The sequence below is a fragment of the Stenella coeruleoalba genome, assembly GCF_951394435.1.
Source record: "Stenella coeruleoalba genome assembly, chromosome: 18".
NCBI classification, from domain to species: domain Eukaryota; kingdom Metazoa; phylum Chordata; class Mammalia; order Artiodactyla; family Delphinidae; genus Stenella; species Stenella coeruleoalba.
In genome coordinates this window covers 8,179,767-8,203,177 of record NC_137164.1, presented here as the reverse complement: position 1 = coordinate 8,203,177, position 23,411 = coordinate 8,179,767, and the positions used below count along the sequence as shown (strand labels likewise).

Sequence of the window (23,411 nt, the reverse complement as noted above, 5' to 3'; positions counted from 1 at the left end):
AGCTTTTCCCCTAAGATCAAACCGAAAATCTTCTTCACAGCAAAGGAAACAATCAACAGAATAAAAAGGCAACTTATGGAATGGGAGAAAATATTTGCAAACCATACATCTGACAAGGAGTTAATCTTCAAAATATATTAGGAACTCCTACAACTCTTTAAAAATGGGCTAAAGACTTAAACAGGCATGTTTCCAAAGAAGACATACTGATGGCCAAGAGATATATGAAAAATGTTCAATGTCACTAATCATCAGGGAAATGCAGATCAAAACCACAGTGAGACATCACTTTACGCCTGTCAGGATGGTTATTATATTAAAAACAAAACAAAACAAAACAAGAGACAACAAGTGTTGGCAAGAATGTGGAGAAATTGGAACCCTTGCATTCTGTTGGTAGGAATGCAAAATGGTACAACTGCTATGGAGAACAGTATGCAGCTTTCTAAAAAATTAAACGTAAAACTACCATATGATCCAGCAATGCCATTTCTGGGTATTTATCCGAAGTAATTGAAATCAGAATCTTGAAGAGATATTAGCACTCCCTTGTTCGTTGCATCACTACTCACAATAGCCAAATGTGGAAACAACCTAAGTGTCCCTTGACAGATGAATGAATAAAGAAAATGCAGTAGATACAGACAGTGGAATACCATTAACCTTTAAAAAAAGAAAGGAATTCTGCAATATGTGACAACATGGTTGAACCTTGAGGACATCATGCTAAATGAAATAAGCCAATCACAGAAGAATAAATACTGCATGATTACACATACATGAGATATCTAAAATAGTCAAATTCCTAGAATCAAAGAGTAGAATGGTGGTTGCCAGGAGCTGGAGGTGAAAGAAATGGGAAGTTACTAGTCAACTGACATAAAGGTTCAGTTAAGAAAGATAAATAAGTTCTAGAGATCTCCTGTATAACCCTGTACCTATAGTCAACAATACTGGGCCATACACTTAAACTTTTGTTAAAAGGGTAGCTCTCATGTTAAGTGCTCTATCCACAGTTAAAAAAAAAAATAGAGCTTCAATCAGCAAAAGTTTTTCTGGGCAGGACGACATGCAAACGAGCTAGTTTCTCTCTCTCCCTTCCCCATAACACCTCTAGGAGATTACAGACCAAACTTTTTGCTTATCATGTAGTTTTTTGTCAAGAGGTCACCCATTATATATATAGGTAACTCATCTTCACCTCAGATGAAGTGCAGCTTCTCCACTGATGCCAAACAGCCTTTTCTAAATTGCCACAGCGTCAAGTATATGATTAGGGTGCTCAGGAATGTCAACCCATACGCTGCAGCCCTTAAAACCACGAGTCATTACTAAAAGGTACCAAGCTCCGGTCCTACGTCATATCAAACCCACCAGGGAAGCTTGGCTTTCCTTATGTCTAACAAATCAACCCTGCTTAAGGGTTAACCCTATTTCCTCTTGATTGGTTCTCTAAGAAAACAACTTTGAACTTCACACAATTGAGTACTCAATTTTCCATAGTTTAGTTGGTTCCTTGTTTCTCTTATGTTCATCTCCTCTATTCCGTGGTCTTGCGATTTTCTTGTATCACCTCCACCTCCCTCAAGCAACAAGCAGCACCCACCTTACATCTCTGGTCTAATCATACGATTTCCGGGCCTACCTGGTGGGTGCTAGTGGGGAGGTGAGTGGAGCCTAGGATGGGAGCAGCTTCTGAGAGTGAGGCCCTTGAGATCCAGGGAAACCGACACTCTTCCAGAATTACCTATCAATCAGCATAAAGATTGTCTTTGATCCATTGTAAAGTCTGAGAAAGCGGTTGTCTGCAACACTGTAATATCAAATTCATGTACCAGGCCACAGTATGCTTGTGGGAACATACCTAATAAAGATTATTTAGAAGGGATTATAAGGCTATGGGCCTTTAAAATTATTTCTAGTAAACGGTATATTATTTTGCACCAGTTAATTTCCAAATACCTTACGACATGATGTAGGTCTAAACAGAAAACTAACTTTACAGCACTCTAAAGCCCTGTAATCCTCATGTTCGTGTCTTGAGACACATTTTCGTGCACAGAAAATCACACTGGGCACCTTCCTTCCAGACATTTAGGATAGAGGTATTTACTGGTCATATGGGTTCAAAATGCAACACACTTCTGTGAGCTGAAAAGTTACAATATAAATACTACAGGGAAGCTTTTCCTGTACCTTATGTTTCAAAACATGGTTAATTAGTATTATATAAAAATAGAGTATACCCCAAATGGTAAATTTGGTGAATCACTTTTATATTTTCTGACACTAATATGTAAATAAAATTTCTTCCTTGACCAAGAAGACACTAAACCAAACAAATATAGTACATGTGGGAGCGAAGAAAATAAATCTGACATTTTGCCTAGTGCCGCGATCTGACTATTTATTATATTTCTAATTATAGAGCATGGACAGGGCTGTTTTAGGCTGGAATGCAAAATTAGTGAGAAGAGTTCATTTCCTGGGTAGAGTCAGAGCATTTCCTGAAGTATCATTAATCTGTCTTTTTTTTTCTCTCTCTCTCTCAAGACATACAGCGCAATGTCTTTTAGTTTAATGATACTAGTTTCCAGGTAATCAAATTAGAAATGCAGAAACATGGCCGGATGTTGATAAGCCAGTATGGTCTGGCTGATTACATCTTCCTTAGGTGATTTTCAGAATCACTAGGATGCTACTTAAACATACATACACACACTCGAAAATCGTTCTCTGAGATTCATCTCCCCCTCGCTGCCGATCTCACTAAGGCATTCTCATCAAAAGTCATATGCGATGAAATTATCATCCCCCATCAGTAGAGCAGATAAAGTGAACTCCGGTGCCTAAGTGCCTTTCCCTGACCAATAATGATGATGCTGGGGCGGTCACACAACTCATGTTCTTTCTCTGACCTATTGAGTTTTCACTTCATCTCAGTAGCTTACCTAGATTACACAGGCTCCCATCTGGACCAGCTAAATGGCATTACGATGAGGCTCTAATTTTCAAACCTAAGATGTAAAGGGACGGTTTAGAACTATCCTGTGAAGTTCATTAGTGGAGAAAACGAAATACTTCTTCTGGTCCAGGATGGTTTGGGGACCTAAACTTTCTGGTTTACACCTGCACAGTAATCAGTTTTGTTGATCAACTGCCGTATCTCCAGGTGACCCGGCATTTGTGAAGAAAAAAAAACTGTAAACAACTCTAGTCGGGAACTGAAAAGGGAAAAAAAAATTAAATGCTGCTCTAGGACAAAAGGAGAAGCTGCTGTGGTAACCAGATTTTTCTATCTAACTGAAATATGTTTCCATCTAATTACACAGCATCTAATTATGCTATTTACATCCCCTGCCAGAACAACTATACAGAAGTTCAAAGCAAGCAAACTGTAGATGTGTACATCTACGGTCTAAAGGTGTCCACTTGCAATGCTGAAAAAAGCATCGTGAAATAAATATATATTGGAAGAGGTATATGAAATACGGAGATACTGTCTCCATTCCACAAAAGAATTAATTGAAAATAAATAAAAATTACTCTTTTTGATTGTTAAGCATGTACTAGAAAAGATTCTTTTTGTAGGGATATATACACAGAAACCAATTCATCAAGCCATTTAGTGTGTGGCCAATAACTTAAATATGGGAGAAACACAACTCTAAATATATTTAGATCTCTCTGTACTTACTAAAAAGTTACACTGACACGCATAGTGATGTGAGCTCTTCAAAACTCCCATTTTATTTTCCCTTAGGTCCTTATTATTTGCATTATTTTATGATTCATGTTATTTACACTACAACATGTACAACATAAATTAAGCCAAAACTTTGGGTCAAGGTACAGTTGGTAGACTGACTTCACATGAAGCTGGATAAGGGGCTTTACACTTGCAGTTTCTAAAGAGCTCAAAAGTTTTAAATTGCAAGATATATTTTATAATTTTACCAATGTTATAATAATGAACTAAGAAACTATTCTTTAACCCAAATCCATTTTGAGAATAATTAAAACCAATAAGCATCATTCCCCTGAACTAAATGTTGTCAAGCCTGGGTCTTCCCTGGTGGCTCAGTGGTTGAGAATCCACCTGCCAATGCAGGGGACACGGGTTCGAGCCCTGGTCCAGGAAGATCCTACATGCTGCAGACCAACTAAACCCGTGCACCACAACTACTGAGCCTGAGCTCTAGAGCCCACGAGCCACAACTACTGAGCCCGTGTGCCACAACTACTGAAGCCCGTGCACCTAGAGCCTGTGCTCTGCTACAAGAGAAGCCACCGCAATGAGAAGCCCTTGCACCTCAATGGAGTAGACCCTGCTCGCCACAACTAGGAAAGCCCGCACACAGCAACGAAGACCCAACACAGTCAAAAATAAAATAAAACTAAATCTTAAAAAAAAAAAATGATTAGCAGGAGGGAATTTAGCCAATCAGATAGTGCAAAATAAAAGTTACTTAGAATCTCCCCTTTAAAATAAGGTTGAGGGCTTCCCTGGTGGCGCAGTGGTTGAGAGTCCGCCTGCCGATGCGGGGGACACGGGTTCGTGCCCCGGTCCGGGAGGATCCCAAGTGCCGCGGAGCGGCTGGGCCCGTGAGCCATGGCCGCTGAGCCTGAGCGTCCGGAGCCTCTGCTCCGCAACGGGAGAGGCCACAACAGTGAGAGGCCCGCGTACCAGAAAAAAATAAAAAATAAAATAAAATAAAATAAGGTTGAGCCTTGTCTACAATACTGATAATAATGTTGATATGAAGACATTAATAGAAAACTTTTTTTTTTTTTTTTGGCTGCATTGGGTCTTCATTGCTGTGCACGGGCTTTCTCTAGCTGCGGAGAGCGGGGACTACTCTTCATTGTGGTGCGTGGACTTCTCATTGCAGTGGCTTCTCTTGTTGCAGAGCATGGGCTCTAGGTGCGTGGGCTTCAGTAGTTGTGGTGTGGGCTCAGTAGTTGTAGCACGCAGGCTTAGTTGCTCCGTGACATGAGGGATCTTCCTGGACCAGGGATTGAACCTGTGTCCCCTGCACTGGCAGGTGGATTCTTAACCACTGTGCCACCAGGGAAGCCTGAAAACTTTTAAAAATAAAAAATTCATAGCTTTATTTCTTTTTCCTGTATGTATATTTGGCCAATTCATCACAGTGTGTGACAATAAAGGATGGTCCTTAAACTCTCAAAACCTAATTGCATATGAAAAGGACTTGATTATGACTTGATTTCATTCTTATTTGTGTCATTTCAGATCATTCTTTTTTTTTTTAAAGATTTTTTTGATGTGGGCCATTTTTAGTCTTTATTGAATTTGTTACAATATTGCTTCTGTTTTGTCTTGGTTTTTTAGCCACAAGGCATATGGGACCCTAGCTCCCGGACCAGGAAGGTCCTCCACCCCCTGCATTGGAAGGTGAAGTCCTAACCACTGGACCACCAGGGAAGTCCCAGATCAGTCATCATAAAAAGGAGACTCTGTTTAATTTATATACGTCATTCAAGCACCCATTCTTTCCATATTGACCAATAGCAATACTCATGAGGAAATTATATCCCTAGTGGAAAACAAAATAACTATAATCAATTCTCACTATACTTATGAGCCAAAAAGATCATATACTTTTATTTATTTATTTATTTATTATAAATTTATTTATTTATTCTTGGCTGTGTTGGGTCTTCGTTGCTACGCGCGGGCTTTCTGTGGTTGCAATGAGCTGGGGCTATTCTTCGTTGCCGTGCGCAGGCTTCTCATTGCAGTGGCTTCTCTTGTTGCGGAGCACGGGCTATAGGCGCGTGGGCTTCAGTAGTAGCAGTGCGCAGGCTCAGTAGCTGTGGCTCGCGGGTTTAGTTGCTCCGTGGCATGTGGGATCTTCCCAGACCAGGGATCGAACCCGTGTCCCCTGCATTGTTAGGAGGATTCTTAATCACTGTGCCACCAGGGAAGGCCCCCATATACTTTTAAATTACTCTTAGTAGGGTATATTTTAGAATTTAGAATCCTGCAGGTGTATTTGGACTTGCAGCCGTTTGGGGCTATAGCCAAAGTTGTGGGAATTTATGCCCACTTGAGCCAAAATAATAAAGGTTCGTTCACAGAGCCAAACTGGCAGCCACTTTGCCCAGTTCTGCTACGCAGTCCAGCATCTTCCCACAGCCCTCAGACCACGTTGGGAGTGGACAGTATCACCTCCCACACACACACTGCTAAGCCTCTCTCCGATTCTGAGCAGCCTCCCTCTGGTTCTGTGATTTCTTGGACTCCCTGGGTGCTCAGGAAGGTGAGGGTTTGGGTTTAAACGGCCCCCTAACCCCAGTAGCTGAACTTGGAGGTTTAGAACACCTCAAGCTTTGAACTTAGAGGTTTAGAACACCTCAAACTTCTTCCCTTCTAGGACAACTTGAATAAAGCTTAGAGTCAGCAAAGGGGAGGCTATTTTAAACGGGAGAGGAAAATTAGAACCACGGTCCTTAAACACTTTTTAGCCATGGGTTCCTCTAAGATCTAAGAACTTGATCAAAGCTATGGACTCCAAAATAATAATAATAATAATAAAAGGAAAGAATACCTACATAATTCACGATTTGTGTGAAACACAAATTTCTAGGGAGAAGTCATCAACGTCCTGAATCTCATCCAGGATGCAAATGAAATCAATCCTGCCATGGCCATCTCCCCAGGTCCCTTGATAGCTTTGAATCGTGTTCCTTGTTTTCTAGTCTGGGGTCCAGCTGGCTTGGCACCTCGCTGGTCGGTGAGCCTGGGGCGCTGTGTCGGGTGGGATAGGAGGGGAGCGGTGCGGAGGGGGGCACAGATCTGGGCCCCTCTCCCCGTCTCCTAATTGGCATTCCTCACACTCAGTTTTGGCTGAAAGCTTAGGAGACTGTGCCAGCTCTGACTGGTCTTCTACTAAATAGGGGTAATTCACACAGAATTTCTTTTCAACACTTCCAGGATTCCTTTCCGGGGCTAAGGACATGATCCAACAAGAAATCGAGTCCAACAGTTTCAGCAAAATTACAATTAAAAGCACAAACTAGAATGTGTTTGTGTCCAATGGCCATTTCTGATAAATACCTTAACAGTTTAACAAACACCGAGGAGAAACCGAAAACATCCAAAAGCCACTCATCCCATTTGCACTGGCCTGTAAGTGCTGGTAAACGTCAGTGTCTGGGAAGGCTTTTAATGTTATCGACAGCTTATTCAAATAGGCTGGAGTGGTCCCACAGGGCCTGAATCACTACGACTGCTGAGGAATAAGCCACTCATACCACAAGATGGGGAGAAATCTCAGAACTAAGTGCTGGGCTGTGCCTCAATCAAAATGGCCCTTCTCAGCATCTGTGACGTAACCAGAAGGCCGTAACCCTTTCTTCCAGTTACAACCAACTCGCCGCGGGAGTGCCATGAGAGCCAAAGCATGGAATGGCTTCCTTTAAGAAAAAACAAAGACCAAAACCCAAAAATCTGTTAAATAGGTAGTGCTGCTTCAGGAAACTTTAACAGCTGTGATGGTGGCAGAAAATACCGTGGTCTCCAAGTTTGTTCTTTCAGATACATCATACGTCCTCCCTGAGAGGACAAAAATGTCAGGGCATTGTCCAGAAGGAAAGAAGGGGGAGAAGAGATCTGACAGTGCTGACAGGAGGCTTGAAGTTGGGGGAGAGAGGACCAGACGGTTGAAGCAGCTGCCCGCGCTGGCCAGGGAGGAAAGGATGCCACATGCACGGGGGCGCACTGGGTGCCCAGTGATTTCGAGGCTCCGTGTTCCTCGGTGGAGAAGGTAAAAGAATAAAAATATCTGCGGCTAGAGAATGGTGACTCTGATTCATTTTTTAAAATGTGTATTTGTGTGTATTATGTCTGTATATAAATATACATATAAATACACACAGATGTGTGTGTGTGTATAGAGAGATTTTTTTTTTTTTTGGCAGGAGGATGGAGGTAAGATGGCAGACTGAGGAAAGAGGAGATCAAGATAGTGTTAAAAAAAAAGGAATATCAATTACTTAGAACTTATTTGAAGAGCTCTGATAGGCTTTTGGAAAATCTAGGTAGCAAAAGGCACTTTATATGTTCCTGGGTAAAACGTCTGGATAGAGAACCACGAAGGCATAGTAAGTGTCTGATTCTACTGGTATGAAATATCTTGCTTAGTACTCTTCACAGTGAAGTCATGGGAGGTTTCAGAGACTGATACGCTCAAACTGCAGGATCATAAAGACAGGCTGGTTGCCTGTCTGGCAACCAAATTTTGGCTACCCCATTGCTCATTAGGCTCTGAATCAGGGGCTAATCAGGGGAAATAAAAGGAGGAGAAACTCAAATCAGTCCACTTGTGAGCAGCTCTAGTCGAAAGATGGACGAGAAGGAGATTTAAACTATCATGAAGTTTGGTTCTTATCTGTGGGTTTTAATTATCTTTGGATCTTGGCTCCCAGGGGAAGCAGCAATTGAGAGCCAGCTATAGAAATGGAAATTATAAGATGGGGAGGATGTCAGCATTCTGAACGGCAGATGGTCTTGGTTTTAAGAGGCCAGTTGGCAGTGTTGTGTGTCTCCTGACGTTTATCCATCAGAAGAGGCAAGGCAGAAAAAGCTCATTTGCAGTTCTGTGTCAGAGCCACCAGGATGACACTGAGACCTCTCAGTAGATAAACAGTAGGCGGCTCATGATGACAAGAGTACCGGGCAGAGCTAGGAGTCCAGATGCAGACCTCTCCTCCCGCTTCGCAAGGGAAACCGCCTGGGGCCTTAAAAACTCCACAAGGCAGAGAGTGTGTTTTGTATAGAGATGGACAAAGTCCTCAGCCTTGGGGCTAAGTGGAGGCTTCTCTAGTGTCTCGAAACACAAGGACCAAGGTTTGATGACTTTTTGTCTAAAAATCTGTGTAATGGTTTACTGCCATGGAGAGATATTCGGGGTAAGTTGTGCTATGTGGAAAAGCAGCTTATAAAACAGTATATTAAATGATTCCATCTTGTATACAATATAGCTATACATGAAAAAAAGAAATCTGGGAGGAAACATGCAAAAATGCAAATTGATTCTATTTTGGAGGTGTGATTATGGACGGTTTTTATTTTCTCCTATTTGCTTAATTAAATCTTTAAAATCTTCCACGTTGAACATATATTACTTGCCTAATGAAACATATTTTAACACACATTAATATTAAAATGTATTTAATGTATTTTAAACACATTAAAATGTATTAATGAGGTATCATGTACCCATGGTATTGAACCCGTGAGAATAAAAAAGTAATTTCACAACTGACTTCTAAAAACTTCTACGGATGCCCCAGGATCTCCTTAAGGAAAGGTCTGGAGGAATACAACATAGGTTTCACTGGCTACAATATATTTACAAGAATGTTTAAGGTCATGGAACTCGTAATTAAATGTACTCTTTCTATATAGTTATGGCTTCAAGAGTACACTAGCGGTACTAGTGGCAACCAAATTTTGGCTACCCCATTTCTCATGTCTAGAACACTCTCTTCTCCCCCAGGACCGATCTTTTCTTCCTTACACAGAGTGACTGGATGTGTGGGAAGGAGAAGACAACTGATCCAGGGCTCAAAGGATAGCAAATCAAGATGATAATTCCCCAGTTTTGGGCACCAGAGTGTTGAGTGAAAACTTTCCTCCTGTTTTATTTTTGGTGGATTTAATTCTAGTGTTTTGCTGAGGGGGTGGAGGTTCCCACAGGGAATAGCGCTGCTCTGGCCCCTCCCTTTTAAAGTGCTTCCTCTTCCACTTCTGCTTCCCGCTCATCCAGTCACTCTGTGTAAGGAAGACAAGATCGGTCCAGGTGGAGAAGAGAGGCTTCTAGACTGGACTTAACCGAGGTCAGTAAAGAAGCTACTGTAGATGTGCAATGGTGAATGGCTAGGATGGAGTGGTTGCCATGGCAATGGACGTGACTGGGCTAAATCTGAGAGACAAAGAAAATACCTGGGACTTTGATGAGACTGTTATTCAGCCATTTTCCACAGCAACAAAGTCAGCAGTAGCAACAGGCAACCAACCACTCTGATCAGGCCATTAGGGTGCCTGATACTTTATACATACATATTCTCTTGCAAACCCACAACAAACTTGCCCAGTAGAGATGAACGGCCCCATCTTACAGAGGCGGAAGCTAAATTTGAGGGATGTTCAGCACACCCCATGAGAGCATAATGTCGGTGCTTAAATGCATAATTCTGGGGTCAGACACTCTGGGTTCTTCTCTCAGCTTCTTCACTTGCTATCAGGGTGACACAGGGCAAAATACCTAACCTCTTTGTTGTTCAGTTTCCTCATCTGTAAAAGAGAGATAGTAACAGGGTCAACTGCCCCGGGGGCTGTATGGGGATTAAATGGCATAAGGAGAGGACGGAGAGCCTTTAGCTCCGTACAAGCCACAGAGCCACCTTCAACTGGCACTGATGCACTTCTCATTCCATGACGAGGGGATGGCAAGCCCAGGTCAGCCTGAGTCAAAGCTCTTTCCATCCCCCAGACACACCGGATATAATGTAGCCACAGCTCCAGGGGCCTCCCAACCTCTATTTTGATCCTTTCGATGGTCCAAAAGGTCATTCTCCAGCCACATGCAACACTCATAGAGACAGAGTTTCCACCTCCACTTCCCAGAGAAATAAGGAAAACAACGCTGAAGTGAACATTTTATGAGGATTGGGACCAGGTTTCACAACCTGAACTACTGTTTCAGGTAAGTGTGTTTTTAAGAGAAACAACTAAGGTAGAGACACTGTCTAATGTGCTACTAGCATCTCCAAGTGTCCAAACTGCAGTCTTTTGTCAAATTTGTTTCTATCATCTGGAAAAACAAGTAAGAGAAGAAAATCCTGATATGTAATTCTGTCTCAAGTGGTTTCTGAATAAAGCCCCTATGACTTATCTTCTCCAGTGGTGTTTCAAGGATGGTGACTGTTATTTTTGGTTTATGAGTGCAACAAATGAACAAGCAGTCAGTGGATATAGGATTCCAACTTCCCAAATTACTTTTGATCTTTGTCAAAGCACAGACTGACTACACCTTTAAATGGTGGCAATCAATGTGTGTGTTTCATGCTCTGGGCCTATCATGTGATGATCTAACATTTGTACATCAATGTCCAAAATGTCTGCTCCTCTCCTCAACCCCTGGAATATGAGATCATGACACACATTCCATATTCATGTCAACCCCTTAGGTATTTTAGATAAGTTCTCACTAGCTACGTACTTTCTCATTCTGCCATTCTGCCTTTTAGAATTGTCTTATTATATTTCATTATTGAAATGATGATCAGTTTTCTGTATTCCAATGCATCTTCTTTTGTAAGATGACAAGAATATTCAGAAAAATCTTCACTGACTTCAGACTTAGGATAAAAACATTACTTTGTTCTCTTTCCCTCCCTCCCTCCCTCCCTCCCTTCCTTCCCCTCTTTTTCTTTTTCATTAAGACTTTATTTTTTAGAGCAATTTTAGGTTCACAGCAAAATTGAGGGGAAGGTACAGAAATGTCCCATATACCCGCTGCCCCACACACGCACAGCTTCCGTCATTATCAACATCCTCCACCAGGTGGTACATTTGTTACAACTGATGAACCTACATTGACACATCATCATCACCCAAAGTCCATTGTTTACATTACGGTTCACTCATGGTGTTGTACATTCTGTGGGTTTGGACAAATTTATAATGACATGTATCCATCATTATGGTATTTCTTTTTTTTCTCCAACATATAACACTATGGCTTATAGGAAATTTATCACAATATTTGGTTATGACCAAAATATAAGTTATTCTTTTTCTTACTGTTTTCTCTTCAAACTGTTATTCTATTGTTCCAGCAAGCTTGATTAAGTAATTGATCCTTTCTTCAAAAGCTGCATTGCTTATTTGTATGTGTTAAATTAAGTTCACTAATCTAAATCAAAATCTGTAATTTCTATACTATTATTTTTAATCTGCCTAGCTTTCAATCCAACATCAGAGAATTTTAATAATGATCATTTGTAATAGATTTTTAAATTTAAGACAAGGTTATCGTCATGTCTTCCATTTGTTAAAATTTCAGTTTTGATGTTCTTGATTCCTTATTCCAGATGATTCAACTATCAAATTATAAGGTATTTGGTGAGGCTTTTATTCATAAGTCTTTGAGCCAAAGAAGGATGGGAATTCCTGTGTCAACCAGTCAAAGGATATTTTTAAATTCAGCAAGTAGTTATTAAGCCCCTGCCATTTGCAGGCAGTTTTCAAGGCTCCAGGGCTGAAGAGATAAGCAACGGTATGCCTCTTTCCACTCCACCCCCAAAAGAGAGCAATTCAAATTCATAAAGGTTAAAGTTAAAATAGAATGCAAATACCTAGAACAGCTCCAGGAAGGCTGCCGCCCTCCCCTCACCCTCCCATATGGGATTTCACTTATAAGTATCAACACAGAGAAAGAGCTCCAGGAAGCAAAGGACTCACTGATGAGTGAGAAATACCTGAAAGCAAGATACAGGTTGATGTAATTGTTCGTTACATTTCTTGGACAATTCAAATGTTTCTGCATATTATCTCATTTGACTGAATACTCCATTTTTACATGGGCCTAATTCATGTAGCAAATCAGAGGTGAAAAGGCCATAAAAGCCTGGATTATAAAATGTACGTGAGGTTAAGAGATAATGCGTCACTGGTGTGGATAAATCCAAAGACCATCCTGAGCAACATAGCCGGGCAGAAATGCTTTCACTGGCCAGTTTAGGCTACCATTGCTAGTTTAATTAAAGAGTTATGACATCAGTGTGGAAACACAAAGGGAGAGCAGCTGTGTTCCAGTGAAAACATTTCTGCAATTTCCATCAACACAGATAAGCTCCTACACGAACACAAAAGAGATGTGTGCAAAGTCACAAACTAGGAGGACCTGTACGCAGAGGACGATCGCAGAGTTTTCATGGAGAAGGAATTACCCTTCTTAGATGATTAGATTGCCCTCCTGTTTATGTTTTCATTATAGTCTCTTAACGTGCATGGTCAAGATTTGAAGGAAAAGTCATAGGACTTTGAAGACGTTATAACCATTAACCAACCACGTGAAGAAGAGTCCCGAGGCTGAACAGAGGAACAACTCAATTACTTCACTGGGAGTCCAGACACGCCCACCCTCAAGCACCCCTGCCATCCATCCTTAAGAGTAATGCCTTGAGTCTAACCCCAGGCCCAGCCCACACGTGGCCATCCTTCATCAGTGCCCTCAAAGCAGACACTTGTTAAACAGGAGGCTTTAAACATTCTATGCCTAGACTTGTTTCCCCACACGTCCTGTTAATTGCCTTCCAGTAACCCTCCCCAGTACCGTGCTTTCATGCGTGTGTAACTCATCCGCTTGTCTGATCAATACTGACGTGCGGTTGAGAAGAAAAGTATGTTTCGTGCTATTTTGAGTGACTCACCCTTAGAAGCCTACCCCTGAGCACACCATTTGCAGCGCACAGTTCCCTTCCCAACTCCGATTTTACTCTGAGAAACAACCTTTTACAAAATTGCCTGTAACTTTCATGCTTCCTGACTTTTACTGACATTCCACATCCACGGTGGATAAGGAGTTACCCCAAACATTCAATTATCGGAGAGATTTTAAGATCTTAAAGCTGAAGATGTATTTGCTTAAGAGTTCATTTATGTCTTTAGAGACTTCCGTGTTTTTCCTCCTCTTCGTCCTGGGTGATTCATCTTTCCTCTGGGGATCCTCTACGCAGCGTAGAGTTTCTCATTTTTTTTCTTTTTCTGAAGATGAACAGTGCACGCCTGACCACAGTATCCATCCAGCAGAGACTGACCGTGAGCATGGTCGGACCATCTGGCACCAGGACTCAGGTTTAATGAATGTTTCCTGGATGAGTACCACGTGTCAGATCCTCAGCAAGGCGCTTCCGCACAATGGCTGCACCTGGGCCTAATTCATTAACTGACTATTTTAAAAAATCCCCTTGTACTCACCATGCCTTTTATTTTCTGTATCCTGATCTTTTGACATCTTGGGGCCTGGAGAACCCTGGAGGGACTGCTCCTCCCAGGGTAAGCCAATGCCTAGAGATAATCAACTTGCCTTCCCGCAAGCCTTTCCATATGCAAACCGCCTACTTATTGGCTCTCACACCTCGGGCCACTCTCCACCTGCCCTTGTCTCCTCAGGGCCAGGCATCAGCCTACTGGGAACAGCCCCACTGTGGCAGAGCCTCTGAAATTCTTAGCTAATCCCAAACCTGCTTACTGCGCCTTTTCCGTTCCTTCCAGTGGAACCACAATAAAGACTCTTGTCCACATTTTCCTCTCCCCTCTACCCCCACTGCGTGATATACCAAGGCTCCTGCTTCCAGCAGGCTGTGAGTATAATAAAATTCTTCCACTATGACAGTCATTTCCATGTCTGCATGTCTCACCACACCTGATTAAAACAAATCCTGGGTACCGCTAAAACATCCCAGAGAATCACAGAATCATAGAATTGGCAGCTAAGATTATTTTGGTTTTGTTTGTTTGTTTCATTCTACCTTCTTTGCTCAGTAAAAACAAGTGTTAAGCCTTTTTTTTTCTTGTCTTTTGTCTGGCCCATATTAACAATACTTAATAAAATTGTATGTAAGCTCTTTAAGTATGTAACCAAAACGATTTAATTAATTATTATTTTTTCCTGTGTGAAAGAGCCAGCTCTGGCCTATGTGCCAAGTCCCTTCACAGCCTCCACTGCCACGCCACACTGCCACACCTGTTTGTGGAGGAGGGGTAACCAGCCTCTGCTCACAGCACTTATCCTCTCCCCGAACAAGCAGACTAAATGAATCTGAGGAACTCAGGAGTGACACTGGTTTGTTAGATGTGTTTCAAAGGTCCCACATTTCCCTGGACTGGAATCTGGGTGTGTCTTTGCAAGTCCAGCTATTACGTTCATAGACCTGGGGTGATTGGGACAGTGCTAATTCACTTCAGTCCTCAGGACAGCTCCAGAGATTTTGCTGCTACGTCAACTTCTCTGCCATCCCTCCTGCTGGCATCTTCATCCAGCTCCCTGGCCCTGGCCTAGACGTGCATTCTGCTTGACCAGGAGCAATAAGGAAGCAGGGGCACCAGCAGATGCAGGTCTGCCTTGCCCATCAAGGTTTTCTCTTTCCTTCCTTCCTTCCTTCCTCCCTTTCTTCTTTCCTTTCTCTCTCTCTCTTTTCTTTCCCTTTCTTTTTTTCCTTTGTCTTTTTCTTTGCCAAATGTCAAAATATAAAGACGGCCTCTTTGAGGGGTTAAAAAGCAGACTGTAAGGCGCGGCCTTTAAGTAGACATATATTTTCTTGGGGATGTACATCCAGACAAGGTCACCAGCACTGAGTTTCTGTTTCAGAGGAGCCTACTGAAGGAAAAGGTATTTACCTGTCACCTGGTACGTGTTACATCTATAACAGGACAAGTACATGAAAATGAATGAAGCATAAAATTCAAGCAATTAATGATTTTGGATCATACAAAAGAACCAAGATGTAAGTTGTTATAAATTCCTTCAGTGGTCAAAGATCAATAAAAGCTACACTGGAATTTCTTCTACCAGAAACTAGTTCTGCAACGGCATGAAATATTTTGTATTGGGCTTTGTAAATAGAAAAAAAGGACTTAATGTTGGCCTGTATTCTTTCTCTGTGTTTGGCATTTCTGTCAATGTCTTCATTTTAAGAATATGTTTCCTAACCGGCAGGAGAGCCGTGAGCTGCCTTACGTGTCTCCATGTCTTCCGAAGGGGATATTCATTCACTCGTTCTACGGATATTTATTGAGCAGCTTAACTATGTGTCAGAACAATCCTAAGTGGTTGGCATACGGCAGAGAACAAGACAGAAGAAGTCCTTGCCCTCTTGGAGCTTGGAGTTTAACAAAATGAATGACTCTATGAATGAATGAATACATGCAAGGTGGTAGGCAGGTTAGAGTTCACAAAACTGAGTGGGCACAGATTAACATATTTCATTGATAAGGTTCATTTTTTCCTCACACTTTAATATCTCTGAAATCAGGATGTGTCTTAATACTGATGGTGTCTTAAAACGGCTGACAAGTTGGCAGCAGTCACCGCACAATTGTCATTTCCCTGCATTTGCATAAACTTGGTCATCGCTATTCATTTTGTCATCACTTCCACTAAGTTAGGGGCATCCTTAGCACTGCACGTGTTCTGGTAAACTGCCATTTAAATGGTTTTCAAAAAGGTTACACTATGATTTGGCACTTAAAGATGTTACTGTGTGTGCACCAAGGCAAACAAACAGAGCAGTGGGGCCTGAACGTTACATTACTAGAGGAAACATTTGTCTTTGTTTGGCATTTCCACATTACCTTGCAAAGCAAAATCCAAATGCTTTACCAGACTGAAGAAAAACACAAAAGAGGAATCTGTTACAGTTTGTAAGTGAGACATACAAGCCGATGGCCTATCATACCATAAGCAATGCTACTGAAGGTACCAGCAGGAAAAAGTACCAAAATCCATGGAAGAGATGAAGGAATCTTGAAAGCAATGAGATGCTAGCGTGACAGATGCATGCAGTGTCATGGAAGACCACTGGTAAAGTGGCATGTCGTAATACAATCGGCAGTATTTTCTCTTTCTTCCTGTATAACAAAAATCATGCTATGTCTTACAGCTGACATTTTCAATCTGATGAAATACAGAAATAAAGATGGATTGCTAGTTAATGAGAAGTTTTAAAACTAGAATAGAATGCAGAGTGGAAGTTTGTTGATACTGGACACTTTTAGGTTAGTAAGGCATTTGCATGCACCCAACTTCAGGCAAACTGTACCATGTCAATAATTTGGTATAGTTTTTGTATGTTTTGGGGACATTTTCCATTCTGGTGCAAGAGTGACAATGAGTAAACCTCATGTTCTACTTTCCCAACTTTAATTAGCGCTGCTCCAGTTCTTGGCCATTTAGAGATATCAGAGGGGAGGTGCCAGGGCTGTCTTCTAAACTAAAACCTCACCACGCTGCAGGGGTGGAGTAAAATAATTAGACAGGAGAGCCCATGTGAAATCCCAAAGCATGCACACGGGACCTTGCGATGCTTAGCACTAGATTAACGTGAGTAAAATGCCAACTACGGGGATATGCCTCCAGGCAGCATATGGTCACAGCTCCAAAAGGCATTTCTTTCTTTTTAGCCTTAGTACTGCATCATTTTGCAACCAGAGAGAGTTGAAGACTATACAAAGGGAGAGAGTACACACACATACACACCCCGCTTGGGAAGAGAAATGATAAAACAGTGGTTGTAGATTATAATAATAAATTTTTTTAGGCACAGCTTCAAGCTTACTGTCACAACTGTGACACAAGGTTTCCATACCCTTCAGCCAAGTGACAACTGCCTCAGTGTAAAAGTGAGTAATCAAATCAGAAATAGGTGTGTGGCCACATCCATCACCAGTATAACTGGCAAAAGCGTTTCTATATGGTGAATACGTATCTTCAACAGTGCTGACAACAGGCTACACCACACAAATGGCATTTTGCACTCTGGAGAAGGCCTGCTTCCTGCTCCTAGGGTCCTCAGTGAATTTCCTTTCTGGTCAGTAGAGGAGAATCCAGGGATTCTCTGGACTCACACCACCTTCCCCAGTGACCTTGTTTCAGTCTTTCGTTGCAAGTAGACAGGGCTGTGTCAGGAATTCTCTGACAGCTGGTACAGGAGGATGAGTGTGCCAGTGTGAGCGCTGCAGGGGATATGCTGCTGCCAGCTGGTGGGGGGCACTTATACGTGCACACTTAAAATAGACTTGAACGGCTGAGAGGGGACAGACTGCTCCTTAAGTGCCAGTGATGGAAACACTTGGAACCAAGTTATCTGGAAGGGCAAGGAGTTTGTATGTCTGGAGATTTCCATCTGATTTCCATCCTGGGGATTGCGGGTGTGGCGGGAAGAGTCTACGGAGTCCCAGATGTCACCCTTGGGTGGAGGGAATACCTGCGGGGCACAGGCACACAGTGGTGGGTTCCCAGAGGGAGAAGATACTCTACGAAGGAGTCTGATCTAGGAGGCTGGGAGATGCAGTACATGTTGCCATATCTGGATTTCCTGCTATATCATAACATGGGCAACGCTCTCTCAAGAGGGGCTGGGAGACAGCATAGGATAGTGGAAAAGAGCATGGGCAGGGAGTCACACACATCCAGGGTCAAATCCCACCACTATCATTTGACAAGTAATCTTGGGAAAATTGCAAAACTCTTTAAACCTTAAAATAGGGGAAGTAGTAATAACTCGTCAGGGTGACTGTGAGAATTAAAGTTATATATAAAATACTTAGTACTATATCTGGTACGTAGTATGTGCTCGATGTACTGTGTCACCATTGGCCAAGGAGGTTTCCTTCCCTTTAATATGTAAATGTTCTCACAGAAGTGATGGGACCTGGCATGGGGATAAATCACATGGACCTGAGCAAGGGGTTGATGTCCTTGGCTAAGGCTGTCTCCAGGGTACAAAAGTTGGCATTATCAAGTTGTCTTATGGTATGAATATTTTTGATAAGAAATAAAGTACCCTGGGCTTCCCTGGTGGTGCAATGGTTAAGAATCCGCCTGCCAATGCAGGGGACACGGGTTTGAGCCCTGGTCTGGGAAGATCCCACATGCCGCGGAGCAACTAAGCCCGTGTGTCACAACTACTGAGCCTGCACTCTAGAGCCCGCGAGCCACAACTACTGAGCCCGAGTGCCACAACTACTGAAGCCTGCGCGCCTAGAGCCCGTGCTCCACGACAAGAGAAGCCACCGCAACGAGAAGCCCGCGCACTGCAACGAAGAGTAGCCCCCACTCGCCACAACTAGCGAAAGCCCGCGCGCAGCAACTAAGACCCAATGCAGCCAAAAATAAAAATAAATAAAATAAACAAATTTTTATACAAAAAAAGAAAGTACCTGTGAGAATCCACACATGTGATCAGAAAGGTATCAGACTGATTAGAATTAAACAGAATTCAACACTCACTCGTTGAGATCTGCTCATTTCAAGTCTATAGGACATCCACATGTCCACCTCTACTCTGAGCTACTTTATGACAGATGTGTTTCTACAATCATGTGTGAAACTCAACACTAACTTTATCTCTCTGCATTCGAGGAAGTTTTGTAAAGCAAATCATCCACACCTAATCCATCTTTTTTTGAAGGTCAAAACTTTCTCCCATCTTCAAGTTGGTACGTGGGTCCTGTATTCTTTCTTCCCACCTCTCACCCTAAGAGCTGGGCCACAACTGCTACTCTCTTTCACGTGCTCCACCCCAGCACTCTGGGAAAACATGTAGCATCAAGAAAATATTCAAGATTTGACAGAAGAATCATCGGTACCTTGGACACATTGTTTAGGGACCTTTAATTAGAAGGTAAGGGAGACAACTACCTACGGCAAAAGCCACAGTACGGGCGCTCTGAGTGCCCAGTCTCCGGAAAGTCCCCTCCCCCAGGGGGATTCCCGCAGAGGAATGTCCTCAGGGAAGAGCCTGCGTCTGGAATGCTGCTCGGGCCAAAAAGTGGCCTGCGTTCCTGCATGCCTACATTCAGGTCACGGGCGTCCCTGGCCAGGGTGACCTGTCTCTCTCTAATGGGGCGCGCCTCAGGGACCCCCGAGTCCGGCTCCTCTCGTCTCAGCATCAAACTTTCTCCTGGAACAAAACCTCTTTCAAACCACATGGGGGCAGGAGGATGGAGGATGGCAAAGCCACCAGCTGCTGCCCGGAGACAGCCCTCCTCCTCCAGCCCGCTTCCCTCAGCCGCCACCCTCTTCCTCGCAGGGAAAGCGGCCCAGACAGCGCAGCCCCGCCCAGCCCCGCCCAGCCCGCGCCCCAGCCCACCGCCCGCCCGCTGTAGCCCAGGGCTTTGCAAAGCCACTTCCCGGCGCTGCGACGCCCGAGGCGACGGGGCGAGCCCAGCCGAGTACCTTTAGGAAGAGGTCAGGACACCGACACCCAAGGAGACCCGCAGCATCGCCCGAACGCCGCCGCTGCCGCCGCCGCCGCCGCCGCCGCCCCCGCGGGAGGCTACTCCGCTGCGCCAAGAGCCGGAGCGGGCTGGGACCCGCCGCCGCCGCCGCCGCCTGCGCCGCTCGAGCTCCCTGCGCCGCGCTGTGCTCGCTGCGCCCCGGCTCAGCTGCCCGGCGACCGCCACTGTCAAGCGGAGCCCCGCCCCCTGCGCGCCGGGCGAGCCGCGGCCCCCGGGACGCGCCGCCGCCCGGATTGGCTGCGGAGTCGCTGGCTCCGCCCCCATCGCCGCGCCCCTCCCGCGCTGGGGGCGCGCGCGGCAGCCAGTTCCTTCCAGGGGCGCAGCGAAGGGTGGGGTCCCGGGCTGGGCGCCCAGAAAAGGCTACCTAGGGTGGAGTCTCGGAATTATAGACAGAGGGTTTTTTTGTTTTGTTTCTGCTTTTTTTTTTTTAACCTGAAGGTGCCCTCACACACCGTCCAAACTTCATTTTATGTGGAGATTAAATCCAGTTCAACAACTTACCCAAGGTCACAGAGCAAGGAGATTGATTTTGTACTTCTGTATTAAATCGAAGCTGCTTCAGCTTTTATTTCTCAGTCATGCAGAGATGCGTCCTAATAACTGAGCTATGTACACAGTGTAACAAGAAATTAAGAATCCATAGAGACAGAAAGTAGATTAGTGGTTGCTAGGGGGCGGGGAAGGGGGGATGGGGAGTGACTGCTAATAGGTTGGGGTTTCTTTGGGGGTGATGAGACTGTTCCTCAATTTGTTAGTGGTGATGGATGCACAATTCTGAATATACTAAAAACCACTGCATTGTACACCTTAAGTGAAATTGTGGTACAGGTTTTCCCTGCTACCCAAAGTAGAGTGTTCCTATGAAGCCTTTCATAAGCCAAAACGGCATAAAGCACAGAATCAATTACCTTGGGGCACATCTTGCTAACGCATGCACAAAATAAATGGAGATAAAGCACAGATGCTCACAGACACAGTTCAAAACTATGGCAGATTGATGCTGCGATGCTGAGTGTAGTTCCCGGAGGAGGACCTTGGCAGGGCCACTCTCCTTGCCCAGGTTGCTGCTGCCTCCATAAGAGCTTGTTGCAAATCAAATGACAAATACTATGTTTGCTTTTTGCCTTTTACATAAAAGCACAAAGAGGGTTTTACACAAAACCCTCTTTGGATTTCCTTCAGTTAGCGAAAATGGTTACTAATGTAGGTTTGTCGTAAAAGCAAAGTGGTATATGGCAAACTTTTGAAAAAACTGAGGATACCTGTATGTGAATTACATCTCAGTAAAGCTGTTATAAAACCATATTGAGAGTTGTAGTGCTTTAGGGAGACACACATAAGCACATAGTTGGAGTACGTCACGCACGTCACGATTCTGTTCTTTGTGGGCAGAAATGGCTTATATGCACACACCCATCCACTCGTTCAATAAACCACGTATCTTTATCAGGTACTCTGACAGGGGTACACAGATTGATAACACATGATCTCTGTCTTCAAAGAGTTGCCAGACTGTTAAGGGGACAGTTGTTATAATACAATAAGGTGCTACTCCAAGGAGGTAAGACAGTGCCAGGTTCAGGGTACTAAGACCTAAGGCAGGACCTTGGCACAGGTGTGGAGGGGCTGGTGTTGTGCTGTCTTTTAGCAATGTCTGATGTGGCCCTGTCTGGGAGGTGTGGCAGGAAGTGAAGCTGGACAGTTACTCACAGGACAAACTATCGCCGTGGATTAGAGCTCAGTTCAAGAGGGGCAGCCTAATCAGGAAGTGAAAATTTGAATTCCTCTGGGTCTTTCTTATCCCTCCTGTAGTGTGTGATTTTGGTGGTCTTAATCTAAGCCCAGTTTCATCGTCTCTGAGGGGCATAGTAGTATCCATTAGCTGGCCTTTGTTTCTACCTTTTTAGTACACGAAGGGCTTTCTTGCATTCTCTCCTGAAAGTGGAGAGGTGAGGGAAGCACTTAAGGCCGTATGGTTTCGAACTGATGGAGCTGAGACAGAACTCATTTCCTGGCTCTGAGAAAACTTTTTTTTTAAATTTTATGTATTTTTTATTTTTGGCTGTGTTGGGTCCTTATTGCTGCGCGTGGTCTTTCTTTAGTTGCGGCGAGCAGGGGCTACTCTTCGTTGCGGTTTGCGGGCTTATTGCAGTGGCTTCTCTTGTTGCAGAGCACGGACTCTAGGCGTGCGGGCTTCAGTAGTTGTGGCACGTGGGCTCAGTAGCTGTGGCTCGCGGGCTCTAGAACGCAGGCTCATTAGTTGTGGCGCACGGGCTTAGTTGTTCCACAGCATGTGGGCTCTTCCCGGACCAGGGCTCGAACCCATGTCCCCTGCATCGGCAGGCGGATCCTTAACCACTGCGCCACCAGGGAAGTCCCCAACAGCATTTTTCTTTTCCTCCACCTTTTCTCTCAACTCTCGTGGGATGATGAACACCTTTGAAAGTGGGTACTGTGCTTTGTTAATTTCCTTATTTCCCTTCCCCCCCACCTGCATCCCCCATCTATCCTTACCCTGTCCACTTCCTCACCCCCTTCCCCATCTCCATCCAGGTACTGAGAGTGCCTGGGACCCAATAGGCCCTCAGTGAATGTCTGTTAAATGTTCAGTATGATTTACCATCAAAAAGGGTATCATCTTTTTGTTGTTGTTACTAATTGTTTACAGTGCTGACATACATTATGAAGTTTGGAAATTAATTGGCCCATATAGTGTGTACACTCTGGAGTTTCGGGACATAGTTGTAAGAACATTAGAGAATCACATCCCACACTTTAATAAGCTGTGATTTGAACCCTAAATCTAAATGCCTGAAATTTAAAAGTTAGTCTCAATCTACGGAAGCACAATTTTAATATTTTAACAGTAATTAAGCTAAGTACTTGACAGCAGAATAATTTTAATACTTATTATAGAAATTTTTTCACTCTGAGGAGATAATTTCCTAGTAGTTTTAAAGATCTTCGAAATCTTTTCTAAACCTTCCTTGCTTCTTTTCTTTTTCAGGTCATCCTTTCGTCTCATTTTTATCCTTCACAAGATTGTAATATCTAATTAACACTGCAGCATTACAATTCTCTTTTCCATAAATTTCTGTGCAAAAATCTAAGGAATCCAGAAGAATGGGGGAGTGCTGATCTCCCTGGAGTCCTTAGGCAGGGGAGAACCAATGAGAAGGCTGGAGCCATTCCTCCTGCAGGAGCAAATGTTGTCCCTCCCCGAGGAGTTATGATGTACTGGAAGAAATGAGATAGTGAAAATAAGCAAGCTACTTTGTGAATGTTATCAAATATCATCAGCCCCAGACAGATCGATCCCTAAGTAAGTGTTCTTTACTGATCACAGTAAAAGCAGATG

At 43.6% G+C, this 23,411-nt stretch overlaps 1 protein-coding gene across 1 annotated transcript in view; it reads right to left on the bottom strand.

Moving 5' to 3' along the window:
- FRY (FRY microtubule binding protein) overlaps positions 1 to 20,597 on the bottom strand; it is a 425,215-nt gene extending 404,618 nt beyond the window's left edge. Inside the window, exon 1 of the mRNA XM_079902875.1 lies at positions 19,992 to 20,597. The gene's annotated coding sequence lies outside the window, so the exon portion shown is untranslated. The remainder of the gene's footprint in view (positions 1 to 19,991) is intronic.
- Between the last annotated feature and the right edge of the window lie 2,814 nt (positions 20,598 to 23,411).